This window comes from Triturus cristatus, chromosome 3_1 (genome assembly GCF_964204655.1).
Source record: "Triturus cristatus chromosome 3_1, aTriCri1.1, whole genome shotgun sequence".
NCBI lineage: Eukaryota > Metazoa > Chordata > Amphibia > Caudata > Salamandridae > Triturus > Triturus cristatus.
Window position 1 is genome coordinate 1,117,330,241 of NC_140583.1, and position 23,948 is coordinate 1,117,354,188.

The window sequence follows — 23,948 nt, forward strand, 5'->3', positions numbered from 1 at the left end:
AGCCATACCATATATTCTTTACGGATAAGTTAGTTTTAAGAACAGATACAGCTTTTCTTCTAAATGCAGCTTTCTCTTTTCAATTAAATGAAAACATTAGATTGCCTGATTTTTCCTCTTCCTATTCAGAGGAGGAAGGTTTGCTACACTTTCTTGATGTTCACAGAGTCTTATCTATTTATGAGTTGTTTTCTTCATAATTTAGAAAAGCTTAATTCATGTTTGTAACCTTTGAGACAGCTAGTAATGGTATATGCCAAAATGCCTCTACCCTGAGTGTGTGTGTTAAGCAGACAGTTTCTATTGCTGATGATTTGACTGATTCATCCCTTCAGAGTTTAGTTAAAGGAAAATCAAGAAGAGCAATTTTTGTTTTGGGCAGCATACAAAGGAGTTTTTCCTCAATACGTTTGTGTCCAATTATAGACTTCAGTTGGGAGTTTCCAATGCTACTGCTTTTGGTTCGGATGTTCTTTCTGCAGTATTAGATTGATTTATGAATACATTCAAGCACTATGTTTTGCATATGTTGTGTTCTGTTGTTTTTCCTAAATGTTTTATAGGTGATGAGAACGTGGAAACATCCTCAGTAGTAAGAACTGGGACGAGGAAGACAGATGAAGAGGTAATGCCTGGATTACTTACCAGTAATCTTCATTACTCCCAGTCGTAGTCTTCTTCACCATAGTCCTATGTCCCCTACTTTACTTCCCAGATTTTTATACCAGCCATAAATTGTTTGTTCTTCTTCGGATTATAAGATATCAGTGCGGGTTAGTCCCTTATTTGCATCTATGTCTGGGAGAGGCAAGAACTAGTCCTCGAATCAGCCCAGAAGTGAAAGTTTTATTTTGATTTTATGATAATGTCCGATGGAGGCAGGAGCCTCAATAGTAAGGACTGTGATAAGAAAGACTACAACTCAGAGTAATGAAAATTACTGCTACATAGTTTGACAATTTACTTTCTTCTTCTGCCTTGCCCATCTTGTGCTTGTCCCTTCCCCGGACCACAGCCTATTTATTTTTATTTAAATTTTTGTAATTTATCGATAAATTTTGGGTCAGTAAATGCAAAAAAGGCATCAGCACCATTCTGTAGACACATGCATATACATGCCTAGAAAATGCCGTGGATGCTGCAGCTATGTCACAATCCTATTTTCTTTACATTTTTTTGAAGTGCTGCAAAGTATCTTTCCAATGCTGCCCAGAATCGTAAAATGGCACTGGCTAAGGCAATATGTCCTACAGTTGTGACATATTGACTTTGTCAATGCTTGTCGATTCAGTGAGTAAGGGAGATGTTCTTCCACCCTGCTGACAGAGTTTAGAACTGACATACCTGCCAAGAGAGTTCTGCAGTGTTGATTTCTTCCCTTGCTATTGAGTTGCCTGCGGTTCACGGTAAGATGGGACAATACTGCTGAGCTATCTAACTTAACTGAGCAGGCTGGAAGGTATGACCTGCTTACTCAATCAACATTTTGCCAGGTGTGAGTGACCTTGCACTGTTGCTATGTGACAGAGCTCCAGGTAGCAGGGATAGGGCTTTCAGCCCAAGACAGATGAAAGAGATTCTAATACAACAGTAATAATGCCACAAGGAGACAAGCAGATGGTCAATAGGAAGGAAGACTCTGCTAAATTAGTGGGTAGGGGACCTCTATTGTTGGACAGCAGTTAAAGGAGCAGGAGCAGGAATGTACGGTGGAGTGCAAAGGGGATTTGTTGTCTGAATGGACTTGCAGTACTTCTTCAGCTGATTCTGAGATTACAGTGTGGACCATTGATTTTCTATAAAAAGAAAGCAAGGGAAAGAGTAGAAGACCCTACAGACCTCAGCGGTACAAAGTCAATGGAGCAAAAGTTGAGAGACCAGGGCTCTTGGGCAGCGGATGAGACATAAGTGGTCAAGCTTTTTTCTTTGCCTTGACAATCTGCACCAATTCTAGTCCAGTAAAGCAGCAGAACTCAAAGCCTGACAGAGCAGTGAATACCTGATGAGCGGCTCAGGCATCTCACCAGGCATTCACTGGCCCGCCATATAGTAGGATTGAAAGCATGTTCTCGTCCATGCCATTGTGAGTGTGGTAGGAGCCGGAGAGATCAAAGCTATGGGAGGGTCTGAAGTTTACAGCCAGAGAGCTGCTAAAATGGTGGCTGCACCACAAATGAATGACTACCAAAATTGAGGGAAAAAAATAACTTTGTTGGGCTGCAAGCTGATGTTGGAGTTGCATCACAGTGATCCAGAGGAAGAAGCGTAATATTATATACTTTCACAATGTCATCTAATAAACCATGACCCAAACTACAATACCAATCTATTATAACCAAAGAGTTCAGGCCATAGAAACTCTACAACCACTTACGAAATGTTGGGGTCCTCCGGTAGATCTTTATAGGAGCTAATAGGGACTCAGGTAATTTGAGACAGATGCAATTTCCTCATGAGGAAATATAATGAAGAAAATGCCTAAAAGTCTAACAATAACATGTAAAAAAAACCACTTGTCAATAAATACCAAATCAGTATTTTATCAAGGTGCTTTATCTGAACTTCAAATATAAATGGTCAATACACAAAAATGCATTAGAACATTAGTACTTTGGTTAATTCAATGAATACAGGTAAAATCACAATAAAATGCAATACAGGTAAAATACATCACAAATGAATTACTGGAGTAAGGAGAGAGAGAGATAGAGAAGTACACATTGTAAATTCAGAATGCAGTTCGAGATTTCATACGAACCTAGATCAATGAATTAAAGCACAGTGTGCAAAAGTCTGTAAATAGGCAACCCCTTCAATTGAAAAGGTATGGCCTGTACAACACCATCAGCCGATGATGTGCAAAGATGATAATCAGGATAGTTCAGTTCAGGAGAATCAAGGTTTGGACAGACAGCATGTCACGTCCAGAAATGCATGGGAAAATAGTCAGCCAGCCAGCAGCAGCATTAGCTATTCTCCCAAAGACAAAGAGATCCAAAGAGGGTTTGTTTCTTTCCACAGAGTAATTACACCTCAAACTGTTTCAAATTCAAACCCTACAATGTATCTTTTTCATTGTTTTACACATTTTCATTGGTTAGGATCCATGGTGTGATTGGGATATGATCATTCTCCAGTCCAAATCATCCGGAACTCTGACAAACCACCTTTGTTTCCTTTATACAATGTTAAACTACCTTGGAAATAGGAAGCACGTTGAAACTCGAAGCACATTATAACTTGAACATCCGTGCCAGTTTCAGTGGCATAACATTCTGGTTCCTGATTTCAATTGTGCCGCTCTCACTGAGTAGGACAAGGAGTAAAAGAGAAAGGGAAGGTTGGTGATGATGGGGTGGATGAATGGGTGAGTCGGGGAGAGCTACAGTGGGAACTAAAAGAAGGGAAATCAAGATGAGGAAAAAGACTGGGTCTTTAAAGGGATCAAACTGAAGGTATTGACTATAAATACAAAATGGAAAACAAAATATCACAATGAGCTTCCTGGAGCAGTTTATAGGCAATTTCATTTTATGCAGGGGGCACATATAAAAAAAAGAACCACCATCAGGTTCTAAACAGACATTCTTGGGAGTAGTAAAGCAGGAAATAATTTGCAGGAGCAGCTCTTCATGAAGGGAAACTTGGTTACATTTTCAAAACCAGTGAAGAATCCAGATATTTTTGGATCTTATAGACCCATAACTTTATTAAATGCTGATTATATTGTCCAGTATGGTATGAGACATTGCAAACTCCAACCAAATAATATTTATCCCAAGGAGACTATTATCTTCAAATACTCGTCTTTTTGTGAGATAAATCACAAAGCAATTGGCTTCCCAGCCTTTCTTGTAGTTTGCTGGTTAGATGCTGAAACAGCATTCAAACTGGTGCACTGGGATTCTGGGAAAAGGTTCTTCTGTCTCTTAATTTTCCCTCCCAGTTGATTGGGATGATATAATCCTTGCATCATATGTCTATGGCGGAACCCACACTAAATGGGGAACTGGTAGGAGAAATCCCCTTAGAATGTGGCACTTGAGAGCGATGAGCATTGATTTCTTAGCTATTTGCCCCTTTATGGAGCCATTCTTTTGCTATATCAATGCAAAAGAATCAAAGTACCCCCAGAGTTCCCAAAACTATGAAAATAAGACGATACGCTGATGATATTTCCCTCTTCTTACCACCATAAGAGGAGAATATTGTCATTTTTGACACCATACATTTCTTCACTAAAGTATCAGGGTGTAAGATTAACATTACTAAGCCAAAAGCATTGCTGGTGATTTATAGCCCTGTACACTTGCTGATAGAATTCTGCAATCCGGTAATCACACATGTCTTAAAATACCCAGCGATACAAGAATTTTCATAAATTTAATATATTTATGATTTGTTGTCCAAGTTAAAGAAAGATTTGAACACCTGATGACATTTTACCCTCTCAATGCTATATAGAGGCAACTTTAAGAAAAGAACAAACAATAATGGGATGAGCCAATCATTTGTATGGGGGCTACAAATTATCAAGAGCTTCTAACAAAAAATGATGCTCCTCTTTAAAAAAGAAATGATGGGCATCCCCTAAAAAGGCGATAGTATTTGACAGCGCTTTCTGGCATTTGTACAAACGTTTCACGAGAAATACTGTATAATATTTCAATGGCAGCAAAAGGCCAATATGTGATGCTTGGTTTTGCATGAAATGTCCATAATCACAAAAGCTATAAAAGTACACATTTTCCCAAACATTAAGAATTACACAGGAGCTCTTCACTGTGGCTAAGAAGTGCCAATACACATAATCAGAAAGATTAACCTTTTCTGTGGAGTAATTCAAATCTCCCAGTCCCAGAGGAATTATCAAGAAGAATACTAGAAGAAGAGCAAAGGTATATGGGAAATTGATCAACTGTGAGGTCAAGAAGGGTCCATGACATTCGATGAAATCCAACCGAAATATGACCTTGTGGAGCATATTATCAAGCCAGGCGATAAAATTATCGCCGCTTTAGCGGCAGAAAACTGCCGCTAAAACGGCGATAATGGGCTTGATAATATGCTCTATGGAATTCCAATTGAAGCCCATGTTAGATGTCCTTCACATCTAAAATGGGCTTTAATTGGAATTCCATAGAGCATATTATCAAGCCCATTATCGCCGTTTTAGCGGCAGTTTTCTGCCGCTAAAGCAGCGATAATTTTATCGCCTGGTTTAATAATATGCCCCTGTGTTCCTTAGCAGCTTTTACAAGTATCTGCAACTTGAGAATTCATTGTTAGATGCTAAAGGACGACAGGGACCTTCATTGTTCACTTCGTAAAGGCTTTCATGTAAGTGTTTAGAGCAAGTTTTGAAAGTGGAAGCTCTAAATTATGCTAAATTAAAACAAATTTGGGAATCTGACTTCAGATTCCAATTTAATGAAGAACATTGTGAGGATATTAATCGTGAAATACACCTAGCATCAAACATCTTCGACAAATTCAGTATTTCTCTGTGTCTCAAATGTACTTAACTTCAGACCGAATAAATACATTCTCTCTGGAAAACTTGGGAGAGGATGTGGCCTTACGGCCAGGGCTTTCAACCTCAGATCTGGGGTGCGGGATTCGAGTCTCGGCAAGGACGCTCAACATTTTGTGATTCTGGGCAAATCACTTAATCTCCCCATGCCTAACAAAAATGTGCCCTCATGTTATGCAACTGGAGTTTGTGTAAAGTGCTCTGACACTTTCAGTTCAATTTCCTGCTATATAAAACTACGGAGAAAAAGAAAAGAAAACAGTGGCGCAGATTTACAATAAACTAACGCAGCGCGGTGCAGCAAGTCATTTTGCTGAGCCACGCTGCGTTAGTTTGGAAGCACAGGGATGCGACATATTTGCAACAATATGTTGCATCTCTATGCTTCCCCCTGTGCTGGTGCACAAACTGCTGCCATGCACCGACGCAGGCACCCTTGCACCATGGTGCAAGCATGCCTGCATCACGGGGATGATAGTTTATGTGTAGGAAGGGTTCTCTTCCTGCACATAAACAATCAGAAATTGTGTTTTCCTAATTCTTTGCATGCTGCATTAGCACGCATAGAACTTGTAAAACTTCATTTATTTAAAGGATTGTTTATGTGCAAGAAGGGACACCTTCCTGTACATAAAAAATAATTAGAGGTTATTTCCTTGTTTTATGTGTGCTGCAGAATGCAGCACGCATAGAAAGAGGAAAACAACGAGGAGAAATGATTTCATTTCTCCTCGTTGCGCCTCCCTTGGGAGGCGTAGCATTCAGATGCATTTCCAGATTTACGATTTCTTGTAAATCTGGAAATGTGGCTGGTTTCATGGGTGTTGAGTAAGAACACCCACAGCAAAACCTATGGAACGCCCCTTTCACGCAAAGTGATGTGTGTAAAGGGGACGTATTTACAAGGACAGGAAAAGCGACGCAGGGTGGCTTTTCCTGTCCTTGTAAATATGGGGCAGAAACATGTGCTGCCAGTACATCACAAAAAGTGACGCACTGGCAGCGCAAGGGGCTTGTAAATCTGCCCCAGCATGTTCAAGATGCCTCAGCGAGGCAGGTAATCAAAAACATGCTCTGAAATTGTAACACAATTGGTGGATTCTGGGATGCAGAATTTAAACTGCTGGGCTAGAAGAACGAAAGTTCGTATGTTAAATCCAGACCCTTGTATTGCGATGTTTGCAAGCAATGGGAGTTTTCATAGGGGAATAATATGGTTATGATTTTTAATTTTGGTTCACTAGCGGCTAGGACATTATTAGCACACAAACACATATCAAAATATAGCCCTACAAAGGAAGAATGTTTTTTGAAATTTAAAAAGACTACAGCACAGGAAGAATTGCTTCACAATATAAATAGCCAAAACAAGAGATTTGATAAGGGATGGGGCAGCATAAGAAGTGGCTTAGAAGCTGAGCAGTAATTAATGAACTGTTAGATATTGGTTCTAATTACACTGACAAATAATATTGATCTCTTTCAAAGATTAATGTATCGTTTGTCAGTTAATTAAGCCCTTGACAACATGAAATGAATCTTTAGTGTATTGAGAAATGAAACACAAATTTACGAAATATACCCAATTATGCAGAGTATTAACAAACTATGTCATAACAAAATAAAATTGCTGAACAAATTGATCTAAACACTACAAATTGTGTAAAAGGAGCATTTCAAATCAAAATTCATAAAGAACAATGTGTTCCAAAATACTTTCCTCAAAACAAGTCCGGGGAGATTTCGTGCCAAAGAAGAAAATAAAAGTCGATAGTATGACTTTGCCTTCAGTAATCCCATTAAATAGTACATTAATGGCACAGTATAATTTCCATAGCTGTTTTGCACCTCATAAAACCTCAACATTTCATGAAGGAAGAAGCCAACAAATCTGGATTAATTACCAAGACAGCTGTCACAACGGTTGCAAATATCATACTACAGAAATAAGACATGCCCAACGTCTCCTAGGAGCAAAGAATACCAGGCAATTGCAGATCAAGTGCATTAGTCGTTTAAAAATCAAAAAGTTTTTTATTCGGCCAAGTTGAAATGGCCATAAAAGTTTAAAATATAAAGCACATTTCACAACAATCATAGCCATGATACAATAAAAATGTAAATAAATAGTGATGTTTTAAAAAAAAAAATGATAAAAGTCTTCGTATAATACAATTAGGATGCATACTTTTTCCTTAACTTCACAGCAGCAATAATATAACTAAGTACAGCAAAGCAAATTTCAGGTCAAGCTAGACTTTGCAGATGAACCAGCTCTTCTTTATGAGAGGTAAAGTGCTTATTCAAAAGAATTGGGCATAAAAAATGCTCTCTTAAGGTGTAATACAAAGTGCAAAAAAGAATAAAGTGAACAGCAGATTGGGCAGAATCAACCTCTCAAGGGCAGCATGAAGAGAGGCAAACTGGGTACCTTCTACAGGGAGGTCCTTTAAAAAATGGGCAGGGTTCAATCTCAGCTTGGTCAGATAAAATCTGTGCTCCGGGTTAGTAATCCAGGTTAAATAAAGTTCAATGTCTGAGGTTGAAAGAATTTGAATGTAATCAATAACTGAGCCTATATTAGGAGACCTCTTGATTCTAATTTCTTCTCTGTGTGATTCAAAGCTTTGTTTAACCAATTCTTTAGTTTGTGGGCCAATACTTTCATGCAAATCAAAGAGGTGACTATATCACTGGCTAGACAAAGTATTTTTAACATATGTCAGCCGTGGAAGGGCAAACTTATTATCTAGGTTTAGGCCCTCCTCCAACACCAGCCTTGAAACCCTGCCTTTGGTCTGCTCTATAACATCAGCCACAATATTAGAGGGGCCATACCAAATTGATGCTCCAAAAATCCCATACCCAATTCCAGGTGCGAGGTGAGGCTCAAAGTAATTGTGGGAATGGTGAAAACACTAGACAAAAATTTATTTTCAGCTACCTGTAGTTTCCCCGAGGCAGTGTGGCCCCAGACTCCTGCTGTATACGTGCCAACTGAAAGGCACTTGCTTTTGGAGAGCTGTACCTACTCCTCAATTGGCTTTTGACCTAGTCTTTTAGAAATTCAAAAAACCATATTACTAACTGCCTCCATCTTTTGCATTCTCTGGTTACTTAAACTGTCCAATGTCCCATTAGCGTCCAACAGGATACCTAAATAATTCAAAGAAGGTACTTTTTTAATTAGTGTCCTCCCAATATCAAAATCTTTGGACTTTGTACATTTGGGGACACCAGTCATTATAAATGTTTTTTGCTGGTTTACCTTAACATTAAATTTTGAAATAAAATCATTAACACCATTTAAAAGCTTCTGAAGGCCATTTGCCATTAATGATAAAAGAGCCATATCATCCACATAAAGCAGTACTGGGACAGCATGGGGCTGATTCTGGGAACATCTTTAATCCAGGACACTAGTGAGATGTCTAGGGAGTTAATATAAAATTAAACCAAAAAGGGAGCTAATATACAGCCCTGCCTAACCCCTATTGTGACCGTTATTGGGTGTGTACAAGCCTCATACTATGTGTAACAAACCCTTGTAGTTGTATCTCAATGCAAGCGCCTGACAAGGTCCACCAAAAGGAAATCAACACCTGCCTACTCCATCAGGTCCCACAGCTTACCCCGATCTACTAAGTGAAAAGCACAGGATAGGTCAATGAAAGCCATATGGAAGGCACCTCTCCTGGCTTTGATGTATTTCCCTAAGATCAGGGATAGATTGAGAGATTGCTCCACAGTCCCTAAACTAGGTCGGAATCCATAATGAACTGATGAAAAATAGGAATTGGCCTCTGCCCAGTTCTCCAATTTACCCAAGATGACTTGCCCTAACATCTTTTCTGTGGAATCTATTAATGAAATTGGGTGGTAACATTTGGATAGATTCCGCTCACCTTTTTTGTAAATTGGTACTATGATAGCTTCTCTCCAAGAATCAATGATATCACCCCTGACAACTGCTGTCAAAACATTTGTAACTAATGGGGCCCAAAAATCTATATTATGTTTAAACAGATCGATTGGAACCCCATTGATGCCAGGCATCTTCTCACTAGCGGCGCTCAGAATTGCTTCAGTAACAGACGGTAAGTCTATGAGTTCAAATTACCAGCACTCATTGATGGAATGGGTATCTACCCCACTGTCCTTAGGGTGCACCTCCCCCTCATTGTTTGGATTAAAAAATGAAGGAAAAGAGATCGAACCATTCCTGTTCTGGGATATGACTCTCAATATTGCTGGTTGGTTTGTCTGAAAAAAGAGGCGATTTGTTAGTTCCCAAAAAAGTCAACAGTCTTTCAAAAGAGACACTTTTTCCAGGTCCTCACATGCCTTACATCTGATTTCTAGCTTTGTTTTCTCAATGGCTCATTTATAAGTATTTCCTGCTTCCCTAACTTCAGCTATATTACTCGGGGTTTTATTAGTTGCCCTTTTAGGGCTTTAAGGAATGCAGTGCAGTCGAGGCTGAACCATGAATGTAAGGAACGCCATTTTAGTGGCCACGTGAAATAAATACACAAATTCCTACAAAGCTGTCCTGGATAAAGAGGGTCAGCGTCTAGATAGAGACAGCAGGAAATGTAATTAGAGGCTTCAGTAACCTGCTTGTTAAAGAACTTGTTTGGATCAATGGAGCCTCACTTTAACCAAACCCTTTGGCTCGCGGAGTAACTGACAGCGGGATTAGTCTGGGCTGATGTGCCTGGGTAAGAAGAAATTAAAAACGTAAAATAATAGGGTTGTGATCACTGTGAGAAAAGGGACACACCTCGTGACACATGAGATTCTGTGCAAAATCCATCGATAATTTTTTTATTGTGCTTCCCTAACCCCTCCTGCAAAAGTCAGAGGGGTATATTCACAAGAACGTGTGGTAACTACCACAAGAGTAGTCTAACGCAACTCTCAACATCACAGCCCATCACGGGAAAATTACGCCGTGCCAACCAAGTATTCACAGCGCAGCGGTACCATGCGATAGTCACCAGATAACGTGTCAAATGGCTGCGCACAATTAAACGCCATGCCTCAAAAATGCGAAACGCGAATGCAAAAAATCATGTGATGAGGCCAATCGCAGTACGAAAAGTAGCGAAAACCAGCCACAGGCCTGGAAATCCCACGCTTCTTGAGGGAAAATGCACCATAAAAACCACAGAAACAACACACCAGAAACAAGCCAAAGCTCGTAGCAACATGGATGCACCCTGACCCAGCGCAGAGGCCAACTCGAGATCCACAACGTCCACAGACCATCAGCAAGGAACAACGGGGTCGGGGAAGGCCAAGGAGAAGAGGGAGAGGAAGACGGGGTGCAGTCCGCAGGAAAACAAGACCAGCGTCACGGAGGTGACAGAACACTACCAGCAACTGATCCACAAGCAGACCACCTGGAATGCAGTCGGAGTGACGAGGAGGCCAATCAAGGAGGCCAAGAGGCGCCGGCATGATGTGACAACCTAAACCAGGCACAAACCCACTGCCAACAGGAAGGCAGCAACAGCGACAGGAGGTGCCAGTCCAGCGCCACAGGAGGAGCTGGAGGAAACTGAGGCCACAGTCATCAGTGTGGAGACAGTGAAAGGAGTAGGGAGTACGGACACAGCTAGAGAGGACCTGACACTACATCAACAGGGTGAGTAACGACCAGGGACTGGTGGGACGGGGTGAGATGGACACAATGGCACACATGCACAATGAGGTGTAGCACACTGCACACCCACAATTACCCAGGATCATGTCCCTGATCCTCATGGCACACTACAACACACACACAAAGCAAGAACAGCACACCCACATTGACGACAATGTGGTACAACACGCATAGCCAACACTGCAGAACAGAGGACACAACTGGCTCCGCACTTGCACAGAAACATGCCTACTACATCTGACGGAGCTGGAAACTGTGAAATGCAAATGTACGCGTACGACCAACCATCTGTCATGTAGTCCAAATGTACACTGTCCCGCAGAAGAATTCAGCACCTCCCAAACAGTCACAATGTACATTGCCAGACAGTCTGCATGTAAATCAGAACAATGTGCAAACATACTTGTCAACACATTGTCAACATGCATCTCCCCTTCACATTGCAGAGGGGCACACATCACCTCCAGCAGAGCACAGAGGCCAACACATCTGTGATGCCAGAGAGGACCACCACACCGTCAACACTGACGCCCTACAACAGCCCATGGATAACCCACACAATCCACCAACAAGACCCGGGCAGCCAAGCTGCTCAGAGGAGAATACAGAGCCTGCAACAGACCACACAGCAGGAAGCACCTGCAAACACAGCTGGCTCATGACATTCACCCACCCACACATAGCACCCCAATGCCGTGTGTCTGCATGCAAAAAGGAGGTGGCCCAACAGGTGTGGGAGGGGTCCGAACCCATGGAAGGCGAACTAGATCACATACGTTGGTGCCTATCACCCTTCAGGGACCACCTACACCCCACAAAGGAGACCCACTCCCCTTACGAATTGACTGGGTGATGACAAAGTTACATGTCCAAGCTCCAACCTGCTGCCTGCAGCAACATGTCTGCATCCGATGTACACAGCACAATGTAATCTCGTAGGGCCGAGGGCCTTCATGCATACAACAAGATCACAGGGACACACGTAGACATCATGTTGTACTGGCTTCGGGCACGTGCGCCCGGCCACTTTATTGGCAGGGCCATATGTACAGTGATGCCTGTGCTGGATGTGTGTGGGGTGAGTGTAGGCCAACCCGCACAGAGTGTTTGGTGCTGACAACCACTTGAACAGTGGACACCAGTGCAACGGAAACTGTAAACACCTGCATAACAGAGTCAACTGCTGAGCAACATGGAGGGAGCCGGAGAAAGTCCAGAGGACACACGACATGCAAACAGAAGTGTCCGTGAGTTGCAGTGCACTGAGGTAGGGGCACTACAGCTGAGCGCGCCCATGTGAAGAAAAAGTGTCGGATTGTGTCCCTTAGAGACATTCCTGATGCAGATGCAGTGGGGTGTGTCAGACCTGCATCATCTTTCTCATCAATGTCCCAGCTCTCCCACACTGCTTGAGGTGACATTGCTGCACAACCTCTCAACAACACAAAACTAAATCAGTAACGGACGATGGCTTTCGGTAGACTGAGTCAGTGGCACCTGGAGTGTCGAGCAGGGAATCCAACTGATGACGGCATCCAAGACAGGTGTGAGCAACTCCGTAGGTCTGTCAGGACCACCGTTTCGACTCTGGCAGATGGCAGTTGGAGGTGGTCCTGGAGGATGGTGGTGTGTGCCTCCTGCGGAGATGCGATGTCCGGGCCGGTCATGACTCAATTTGATGTGTGAGCCCTGGTGGACCGCAGTTTAGGCCGGAGGCAGTGGACAGCGCAGGACCACAGACACATGGCATTGATGACCCTAAGACCATCGCCTCAGAGGCCATCCAATATCTCAGAAGAAGGGGTCCGGACCTGACCAGCACAGAGTTAGTGGCCCTGGATGCACAGCGGCCAGCACAGGCATCCTCTCACGGGACGGTGACTTGCGGTGCACTGAGGTAGGTCCATGCACAGTGAGCGAGTCCTCATCGATGTCCAAGGTGGATGTGGCGGAGGATTATGGGGAACAGAGGAAGGTGTCCTCCAGGGTATGATGCAGAAGGTCTGATGTTATCCGGCAGCAGCAAATGGAGGAGTGGAATGCGACAGCCTTGTTTTCACCATCAATTCGGTCTCAGCTACATGAGGATGAAAACTAGCCCCTGGTCCATAGACTCAGATGCCACCAATGTACGACCAGAAAGTGTCCATGAATGTCGGGCAACAGACTTAGTGGCATCGGTACTGAGAGGGGATGTAGTCTGCGATGATGTCGGTACACTGATATGAACTCCGCCATTGCTAAATCAAGACTCTGTGACCTACTGGACTGCAGTGTTGGCCGGAGGCAGCGGTCAGCAATGGCCACACCCAGCTGCCGTTGGCTCGCAATGCACAGAGTTAGTGACACCAGGGCAGTTGTTGTTAGTGTTTGATCACCTCCATAACAATGATCCTGTTCCCTCCGGACTGCAACGTATCATCCTCTTACGCCTCTCCTTGTGTGCGATGATATGTATTCTGCCTTTGACTAATGAATGTTCAGTTTCAATTCTGTGACCTACTCGTGCACATCGTAGGCCAAGGGCAGTAGTCCGCGTAGGCCCACAGACACGTGTGGTTGTTATGCTATGCACAGACCTGGTGGCACAACATCGAAGGGAGTGTAGTGACATGAACTCTGCATGTGTGACCTACTTGACAGTGGTGTAGGCCGGAGGAGGCAGTAGAGAACGTCAACGAGAAAGGAGTAAAGCAGGCCTGTGTCGTGGAGGCCGTGATGGTCTGAGGAGGCTGCCAAGGTCACTGGCCTCGGGCTCGGAGCTTGCGTAGGCATGTGGTGGGCCCTCCTTGACACACACTGGTGTCAGCAGGTGATCAGTGTAGCCTGGCTGCGCCAGGGCAGGCCTGACGGGTTCGGGGTCCAGCGTACCAGCGTATGGCAGGCGCACAGGATAGCATGCAACTCCGCTGAGGAGGACGGCATCGACCTCGTGGCGTGGTGAGCGGGGCCACCCTACCAGAGACGTTGGGCTTCCTGAAAGAGGACCACACCCAGGGCTACGTGCTTTTTGTTCACACCCCTACACTTGCCTGGTGTATCCCAGGCCATCCCACTCTGCTCACGCTTACGGGGGATGTCACAGGCAACATTTCTGCAAACTCCCCCACTGGCCAGGGTGACATGGTTGCGTTCAGTGTCCCCTACACTCCATACACCAGATGTGTATGTCGCCATGGATATGGGTGTGTTCTGCATACTGTGGTCTGTCCAGCACATCTCCGCCACTCTTGGCATTGTGTACTTTCCTAATCATGGTTCTCCTGCCTCCTTCACAAATGCCTGGTTGCCACCTCTCCCCACATTCGGCTAGTGTGTGGCTGAGGTGCCATGCCGTTGATGGCTCATGTTCACGGCTTGCCCAGGTTACCATTGTGAGTTATTATGTTGTGTCTGGTGGGTAGGCATGTTGTTTTGCCTGTTGGTTTAGATTTTGTGACGTGTGCATTGCCAGAGTTGTGATTTGCAGGGTTGTGGAGTTGAGGTGAGTGGGGTGTTCATTTGGAACTTGCCAAGGGCCTGTGCATTTCCCTTGGTGTCATCCTGGGAACGCTGGTTGCTGATGGACTGTCGGAGGATGGAGGAATCATGCACACTGGCTTGGTATTTTGAGGCGACATTGGTGGAGGTTCCACGGTGTTTGGTTGTTGCCTGCACATTGATGTGAGACATGTGCTTTCTGTTGCGGTGAATGTGTGCTGTGTCGGCAGGGGGCACAGGTATGACATGTGTGCTGTGGATTGCCCCCATCACGTGCGTGCATCCAGCTATGGCGTGAGGTCCCTGCTTGGTGTCCCGTGGATCCTGCGCATTGTGTTGGACGTATAGGGACTGGGGTACCAGGCTGTGGTGATGTCCAGGACAGGTGTGAGGGACTTGGATGTGGCTGGCTGTGTGACTCCTCTGACTCTGGGGGGTGTTGGTTGGGGGGTACCAGGGGCCAACAGGTGCAGCACAGCCAGCAGCTTTGTGTGGGGTGGGATGTTGGTTGTCCGCTGTGTTAGTGCCGTCGGCCTGTTGGGTGTTGTTGGTCAGGATGCGTAGGATGGTTGTCCTTTTGAGCCTGTAGTGGGCAATGACATTTTCAGGTGTTGGGTCTGTGTGGCTGGTGCGTTTCCTGGGTGTCTGCTGTCTTTCTCTGCGCTGCCTCTGTGTTGGTCCGGGGGGGTGTTCCGGATGGGGGTTGGGGTCCTGGGGTGGTGGCAGTGGCCCTCTTGGGTGTCCGGGCCGCATGACCAGTGGCTCCACGGCATCTATTGCCCTTCCGATGTGGCTGTGGGATGTGCTCCCTTTTGTGGTGCAGGTTGTGGTCCGACTCTGCACCAGGTCAGACCAGGTGTTATTTCCCTGCAGCTAATGCGCCTTATTGCCTGTTTTGCGCTCTTATCGCAGTCCTTTCTTGTCGTTGTGAATGTTGTGGAGTGGTGTTGTCGTGGCTTTTGGCACGGGAACACCTACTCTCTATCTCATTAGAACCGTGTGTTCGAATCCCTCCTGAGGCGGAAGCCAGAAGGTTGCTGTGCTACTTTGTAAAAATTTTATGTTCCTTGTATTTTAAAACTGCTTTGCCTACTTAGCTCGACCAGCTTGATCTACTAAGAGTTATTTTAAAAATTGTTGTAGCGATCAGCTTGATACAAATATACTTGTATTTTAATGCTGTGTGTAACAATCGGCTTAACTCACTAAGCCTTTTAAATTTGCACTTCACACTTTGTTATCCCCCCGCTCTGCTTGGACCTCTCAGCGTGGTCTCAGCACCTCCCCACCCCGTATTCTCACACTTACCGAGTCCGTCCCAGCCGACTCGGCGCTGAGGACATTTCTCCATCCCCGGGCGAGATCTAAGCCGCGGCGGCCATCTTAGGTTGGGGAAAGCGTCAGACGCTTCCCAGTGGACAGCATAAAAGAGGAAGGGCATGCCTCCGCGCAGCGGACGCGAGCAGCGGTCGCGCCGGGTCCGCGCCGGGTCCGCGCCGGAGTCGTGCCAGAGTCCGGCCCGTCTGCGCCCGTCAGCGCCAGGGAGGCACCAGGGGCCAGGCATACCACTCCCCAAAATATAGATCCAGGTATTTCCAGGGAATTCATACTTTCTCTCAATAATCACTCTATACATTGTTACAATGTTCTGAACCCTGACACATGGGTAGGCCCAGTCGGCTGTCAGCACTGTAAAGCTACATTTGCCCCAGAGCCAGCACCCAATGAAAAACCGCGGCCTATTGTCCTGCAAGGGGGGCTCATTAACGCTAGGTCTCTGTGCAAGAATGCTCTACACATCCATGACCTGATCATGGAGGGGGAATTAGATTGGCTCCTTATCATAGAAACCTGGCTAAAGGCCTGGTGCAATCCGGATATAGCAGTGGCCCTCCCGCAAGGCTTCTTAATTCAACGTCTGGATAGGCAGAAGAAACGAGGAGGAGGGCTGGCCATCATCTATCGTGACACCATGAAATGTACCACGTATGAGCTACCAGATATCAAGGGTGCAAAGGCCATGGCCTTCTGTTTAAATATCCATGATTCTTTTACGTACTCCGGTGCCCTGGTGTACCGTCCCCCGGGCCAACCCAAAGATTTCCTGGAAAGCATTGGTGATGTTCTGAGCGAGCTCACGCTCACATTTGCTCACTTTACGCTGCTTGGAGATCTCAATCTCCATCTAGACTCCCCGGAAGGACCTGGGGTAGCCTGTTTCATGGACATAATCAGCGTCCTCGGCCTTAAACTGATGACGCAGGAACCTACTCATACCGCAGGCCACATACTAGACTGTATTTGCTCCAACTCAGACGCTCTGACGATCAAACCCCCTAGCATCCAAAGCTGGTCAGATCATAAATTTGTCCCATTTGACCTGCCACTGGGAAACAATGCTCCAAGGAAAACCACTAGGAAAATAACCAGGAGTTCCAAACCTGACTGGAAAATATCACTTACCCAGCCAGATCTCTTAGGGAAAGCAATAGAGAGCAAACCCACACTAACTGTCCACACCTCGACAGACAACCAGCTGTTCTGTGAATGGATCATGTCACTTAGCAAGCCCTCAGATCCAACGAGCTCAAAAAACAATTCACGCAGTATGAAAAATAAAAAGAGTGCCCCATGGTTCTCACAAGCGTTAAAAGTGGAATTAGGCGAAGTTAGAACGTTGGACCGAAGGTGGCGTAGAAACTATGAGGCCAACAATTGTAACATCTATAAAGCAGCTCGGAGGCAGTACCATGCTTCAATTAAGCTGGCAAAAAAAGCCTATTACCTAGAGGCGATTTCCTCTTCTGATAATGGACAGAAAGAAATCTTTAAGATCATAAATATTTTCACCAACCCCAGAGCCCTCTCACAGGAAATCCCACCATCCTTGCCCCTCTGTAACTCCATTGCCAACTACTTTGAAAAGAAAATCCTAGACATCGTCAAGGACTTTCCAAAACCGATACTGACCGCCTCAGAAACTGAAAGGAGGGAGTCAATCAACGAAAACACCAATGGTCTGCTTTAACGCATTTGACCCCATCTCCTTAGAGGAGTCTCATCAGGCCATTCTATTGAGTAAATCCGGATCTCCTTTCGACCCCTGCCCCCCTTCGTTCCTACAAACCTTGGTTAACGAGGTGAACCCCATCATCAACAGCATTATCAATTCCTCACTCTCCTCGGCTGAAATCCCTAGCGAATGGAAACTAGCAGCCGTTAAGCCCCTTCAAAAGAAACCCCTGTCTGATCTGACTATCCTCTCCAACCTACGTCCCATTTCGCTGCTCCCTCTGTTGTTTAAACTGACTGAAGCATTTGTCAACAGACAACTCACAAAATTTCTGGAAGAAAATAACATCCTGCATGCCAACCAATCTGGCTTCAGGGCCAAACACTCAACCGAATCCGCCCTTCTATTCACGGCAGAGACCCTGCGAACGGCCATGGACCAAGGGAAGAATGCCGTCCTGATCTTACTTGATCTATCGGCGGCCTTCGACACGGTCTCGCACACTATCCTGATTGACCGTCTATTTAACTCAGGGATAAGAGAGGTAGTGCTGACATGGTTCAAAAATTTTCTTGGCCAAAGACGTCAAGTCACTGTACTAGGGGAATTCAGCTCTGAGGAAAAATATATCAGCGCAGGGGTCCCTCAGGGCTCTAGTCTGAGCCCTGTACTTTTCAATCTATACATGGTCCCCCTGATTGAGCTTATTTCCTCCTATCAGATCAGCACAATATCATATGCTGATGATACACAGCTCATCCTGGTGCTGTGTAGAGAGCTGCCTGGAGCTGAAGAAAACCTCCAAAAACTGCCTCACTGCTACTTTTGAGTGGATGAAGTGCAACCACCTCAAATGTAATTCGTGGAAAACCGAAATCTTGCCTTTCGGTCCTCAAAATCTGTTCTCGCCCAAACAGTGGTGGCCTGAAGATGCAGAAGCTCCCCCAAACACCATCTCCTCTGCCCGTAACTTAGGCATTAAGTTCGATGACGCTCTGTCATTTAAGCAACAAGCAGTAGTCGTGGCCGGCACCTGTTTTCACATCATCAGAACCCTCAGAAAGTTTTTTGACCTCCTTCCCCTCCCAGCAAGAAAAACGGTAGCGGTTGCACTCATAACATCTAGACTGGACTACTGCAATAGCCTGTATGCAGGAGCACATAAATCCGTGCTCCACAGACTGCAGATGGTCCAGCACGCAACCGCCCGCCTGGTCCTTGGCTGGCCTAGGAAGTCATCTGCTTCGGCTGCACTCAATGCCCTTCATTGGTTACCAATACATAAGCGTATCTTATTCAAAATCCTGGTTATCACTTTTATAGCCTTTCACTTACAGGGGCCCAGGTATCTGTCGAATGGCTTCAGACGCTATCTGCCTGCGCGTAGCCTAAGGTCCTCCAATCAAAACCTACTAGTGACCCCTAAATTCAGGCTCACCAATAAGGGTGGGAAATCCCTGGCTGTCATTGGTTCCAGGGCGTGGAACAAACTGCCACCACAGCTTCGGCAAATCTCAACAGAAAGGCTCTTCAGGAAAGCCCTGAAGACCTGGGTTTTCTCCCTTACAGACACCGCCCGTAAAGCCCTAGTATAAAGCGTACAGGACCCTTCGAACGACATCAGTTAGCCAACATGTTCCACCTAGGTTGGCATCAAGCGCCAAGATGCTCCTTGGAGTGATAGCTGCGCTATACAAATGTATTTTCCATTCCATTCCATTAGCGATACTTGCGGGGGTCTTCTGTGGCGATATTTTTTCGGCTGCTATCACGGGTAAACTGGTACTGTGGGCTATTAACACCAGCTTGTGAATGGGGCAATACATTTATCACAACTTTGGCTGCGTTAAAGTGCCGTTAACTCGGCAAAAGATCCTTGTGAATATCCCCCAGAGGGTTTACATTACCTGACGCAGAATATCTAAGGAAAAAGTCAAATTTGATATTAATGCTAATTGGTTTAAAGCCTCCCCATAGGTCGAATGTACAAAACGAGTAGTGTCAGTGCTGGAGCAGGGTTTTTAATTTTAAACCAAATACCTGTTTCATTTTTTGTATGTCATTATTAAAAGTACTACTGATTAATTAGTAATTACTAAAGATTTGTCGAGTCTTGTCTAACCAACCTTATAACCAGAAGAATTACACGCGGGAATGCAATTGCATGGCTAAAATAATAAGTGAACTAAGTTGATGAGCAAATTGACAGTATAGATGTTGCTTATGTGATGTTATTGTGTTTTGCGCCTATAACAAATATGCATTAATGGCTTTTGATGTCACAAATGGCTAGATAAATACATACACATAAGGGTATTAGCAAGGGAATAACACTGTATAATCATTTGCAGGTAGTAATTATGATTTTGTGTTTTCTTCGCTTAAGTTGACCATTGTGGCCTGCTGTAAAATGGCCACCACCCGCAGCCTGCATTCGAGTAGATGAAAATATGAAAAGAGGCTTTGCGCTGACTGCGACCCTGTCCTCTGATTTAACTGAAAAGCCATGTACATGACGACAAATCTGGGAGTGTTGCCAGATGCCCCTGAACGTGAAGAAATGTTGCAACTTAAAATCCGACCTGATGAACTTATAATGGTCCCATGGATGAGATACATTTATCCTGAAGAGACATCCATAGAAGTAACGAATTAGCTATGGACTTCTAATTTCTATTCAGAATTTGAAACTATCAATACATGAGAAAATTTAATGGTGTAACTTAATGTACCAAGACAACATCTTTTCCGCCAATCGAATGTTTTGTAAGCTATGTTTGCAACATTTGGAATGTAAATTTCGGTATAAATATTAGTAGACTAGAGAGGTCTAGCGCCACTTCTTCTCGAACCAATGATCAGAGGTCCCGACGCTGACGGAGAGGACGGTGACTCTACATGACGGCTAGAAATCTTTAACTTTTTGCTGAGGACCAGTTCTGACTTAGAAAACGACTTTTAGCCAGAATAGGTAAATATGGAGAAACATGATTTTGCATTTAATTGGTTTTTCTTACAATTTGATTTAGATAAACAATATTCTGTTTGAATTACTGTGTCGTGTGGTTATTTTATTGTTATGTTTATTGAATATTTAGAGTGTTAAGTTGTATCACCAAACCTATAGCAACTAGTTGATCTCATTGACCTCATGGTACATGCAGATTGGTTGGGTATAGAAAAGTGTTTCCCTTTTACATGGCACGGATAGAGTGGTAGTTGAATGTTGGTGTTATGGGCCCCACCAGCGTGTGATATGTGTGTGTGTGTGTGTGACTGAGAAATCACTTCGTCCGTGGAAGTAGAGGGGATTCGGAAGTTCCAATCTGCACCAGTTTCTTGGTAGCAGAATGATGGTTAACTATTGTCTTGATTTGGTGAATTTGCGTGTATATAAGCTTATCGATTATTGATTGGTATTGATATATGTACTAACACTATATGTTGAAGTTGTATTGAGTTTTATGTAGTGTGTACGGCTTCTGGGATGTAGGAAGTCGGTGACAGTTCCGTAGTAGGGCAGAGGGAAGCGCTGCTCTCGGAAGAAGCGGGATTGTTGGCCCTGTATGTAGACAGAGGAAAACGGGTGACAATTGAAGTTGCGCGTCGCATTGTCTGGGTTCGATGAGGTAGCATCGCCGTGTGTTGCCATTAGAGACGTATTTTCTGTGTGAGAGAAGTGTATATGATTGCGAAGGTTACCTGTGAAGTTCTGGTCTTAGGTATCAGGGATCCTTATGGCATTCCGAAAACGCTTATCACTAGAAAGGTAATAGGTATTCTCTGAGCTTGTTAGAAGGACAGAGCAGAGGTAAGCGCTGCTTTGTTAATGTGTGATATAATTCTGTAGTAGGACAGACTGTTCGCTGTTCTCGGGAAAGACAGGATTCTGTGTGAATGTACTACATTTTCTGGTGAGAAAGTGCGTGAATGAGAAGGCATTCTGGTTAATTGTGAAACTCTTAGGAGCATTCCGGAGAAAACAGTTAATTGGTGCTTGCTAGAAGGATAGAGTAGAGGGATGTGCTACTTTATCAACGGAAGTAACGATTCCATAGTAGGGCAGAGATAAGCGCTGCTCCCGGGAAAGGCGGAATTCTCGTGGGAAAGGTCTTTTGCTGTTCTGTGGTTAGCAAAGCAGACAATGGAGATGTTTGTATGTTGTAACTAACGGACTCGTAGAAGTTGAAACAAAGTCTACTGAGTAGTTTTGTAAAGGAGGGGTAGACGAGAGACAGGAGACAGGAGCAGGAGCTGCTGCAGCGACTGCTGACGTCAGGAAGACCGCGCTGTGATTGGACAGTGGGTTAGAACGGTGGAAGCACGGTGATTGGTGTGCTAGTGTACGCCGCGCAAGGATTGGGAGACATACAGGGTGACGTAGACGCTCCAGGATTGGTGCGTTAGTGTGAGTCGCGCTGAGATTCGTGGACTGAGTCAGTGACGTAAACGCTCCGGATTGGTGCATTAGTGTGAGTCGCGCTGCAATTGGACAGGAGATCGTACAGTTGTAGAAAAGACTAAAGGGTTGCGGAAAACAAGAAAATGTATTACCACGCTGAGGAAAAGAAAAAGAAATCCTTGTTTAGTAAAGTTAAGACCTGGTTTGACAAGGATAAGGATATTGTGACTAGGGAAGGACAGTTACTTCCTCCGATAAGAACCCCCACATCCTTCATGGTTGCAAAATATGGGTATCATACCTGTATTTGGTTAGACAATTGGGCAAAGTACACCAAAGAAGATGGAGTTTTAGCTTTCCCGGAACATGGCTCATTTAATCTGGCCAAATTGAGAAATTTACGGGAGAGGATGATTAATCTAGAGCCTCGGCCTAGGCGGACGCAGTTTGAGGCATTGACTGAATGGGAAGATGAAATGCATGAGCGAGAAAAGCAGAGGAGTGGAGGAAACTACCGGTACATGTTCGGGCGAAAGTATGATCGTGAAACTCATCATGATCGGATGAGAAGATGGCGAGATGCCAGTATGACTGAGGGATTATATCCTGTAAGAACTGCAGGGGAGACAGAAGGGAGAAAGTGTACAGAGAAAGAACATAATGTAGAAACAAGGAGGTATGGGGCGAATGAGTCTGAAGACGATGTCTTAGATGACATGTTCTACAAAAGACCAACTCCGTATAGACGAGAACCAGAAGTAGGAACATCAGTTACCCCAATGAGAGACACCCTGCGGATTATAAAGACAGAGGTTATGACCCCTGAGTTGAAAAGCAGTAGTTTTCTTGCGGAAAGAGAGAGAGAAAGGGAGAATGAAATTGAGGATGAAAAGACAAGAGAACTAGCAAGAACCACACTTGAATTGACAGAGAAAATAAGAGAACTGACTAAAAATCTTGAAGCAGTTACGGTGCCTGTAACAATAGGTCCGGTTATGCCTATTTTTGAGAAGCAGAGGACTGGTGAATGTGGTTTAACAGTTCCATATGTAGGCAACAGAATGGTTGTTCCTCAAGAACAGACAGAAATGAGATCGGGAGAAAATCAGTGGAGATCAGGAGAAAATCAGTGGAGACATATCATATGTGGAGGAGAGTTGAATGTGCAGACTAACTCGGTTTTGAATTCCGGTTGTGTGGAAGGGAACAGAATGACTGGAGGATCGATCTTAGAACCACAAAGAGTGACAGAACCAGTGGGTGCAGAAAAATCTATGGGGATAACTGCTGAAGATTTGAATGATTGGCTAAAAGTTTTGCAGGGGAAAGAAACGGAATCCCAGGCAATTGATGTAGCTAGGCTACGTATGGAATTGGAGGAGCTAATAGTAGGAACAATTCCTACAGAAACGCTGAAAAACTATCAGGATGGGGAATTACTATTTTTGTGCAAGAGCATCACAAGGAGAGCAAAGAACACACATGACAGGTTGAAAGGAATAGCCAGTGAAATGGGAATTGACATGGACAAGGTAAAAGCTTTACAAAAGCCTTACCGAGTGGATTTTACAGATAAGGACATCGAGAATCTGAATAATGCAGGCCGAGCAGGACAGATTAAGGAGATGATTGCTTTGCTGCAAAAATGGGGAGATGTGGAGAAATGGAAAGATAGATGGTATAAAAAACGAGAAGATGCAGCAGACAGAACTTACTCAACATTCCCTATGAGAAAAAAAGAGAAAACAGTGACAGCTTATCCCATGAGGGAGATTCCAGGAGGGGGGTATGTACATGTCCCATGGACCAGACAAGATATTTTGTCATTTACAAATGATTTCCCTCGACTGAG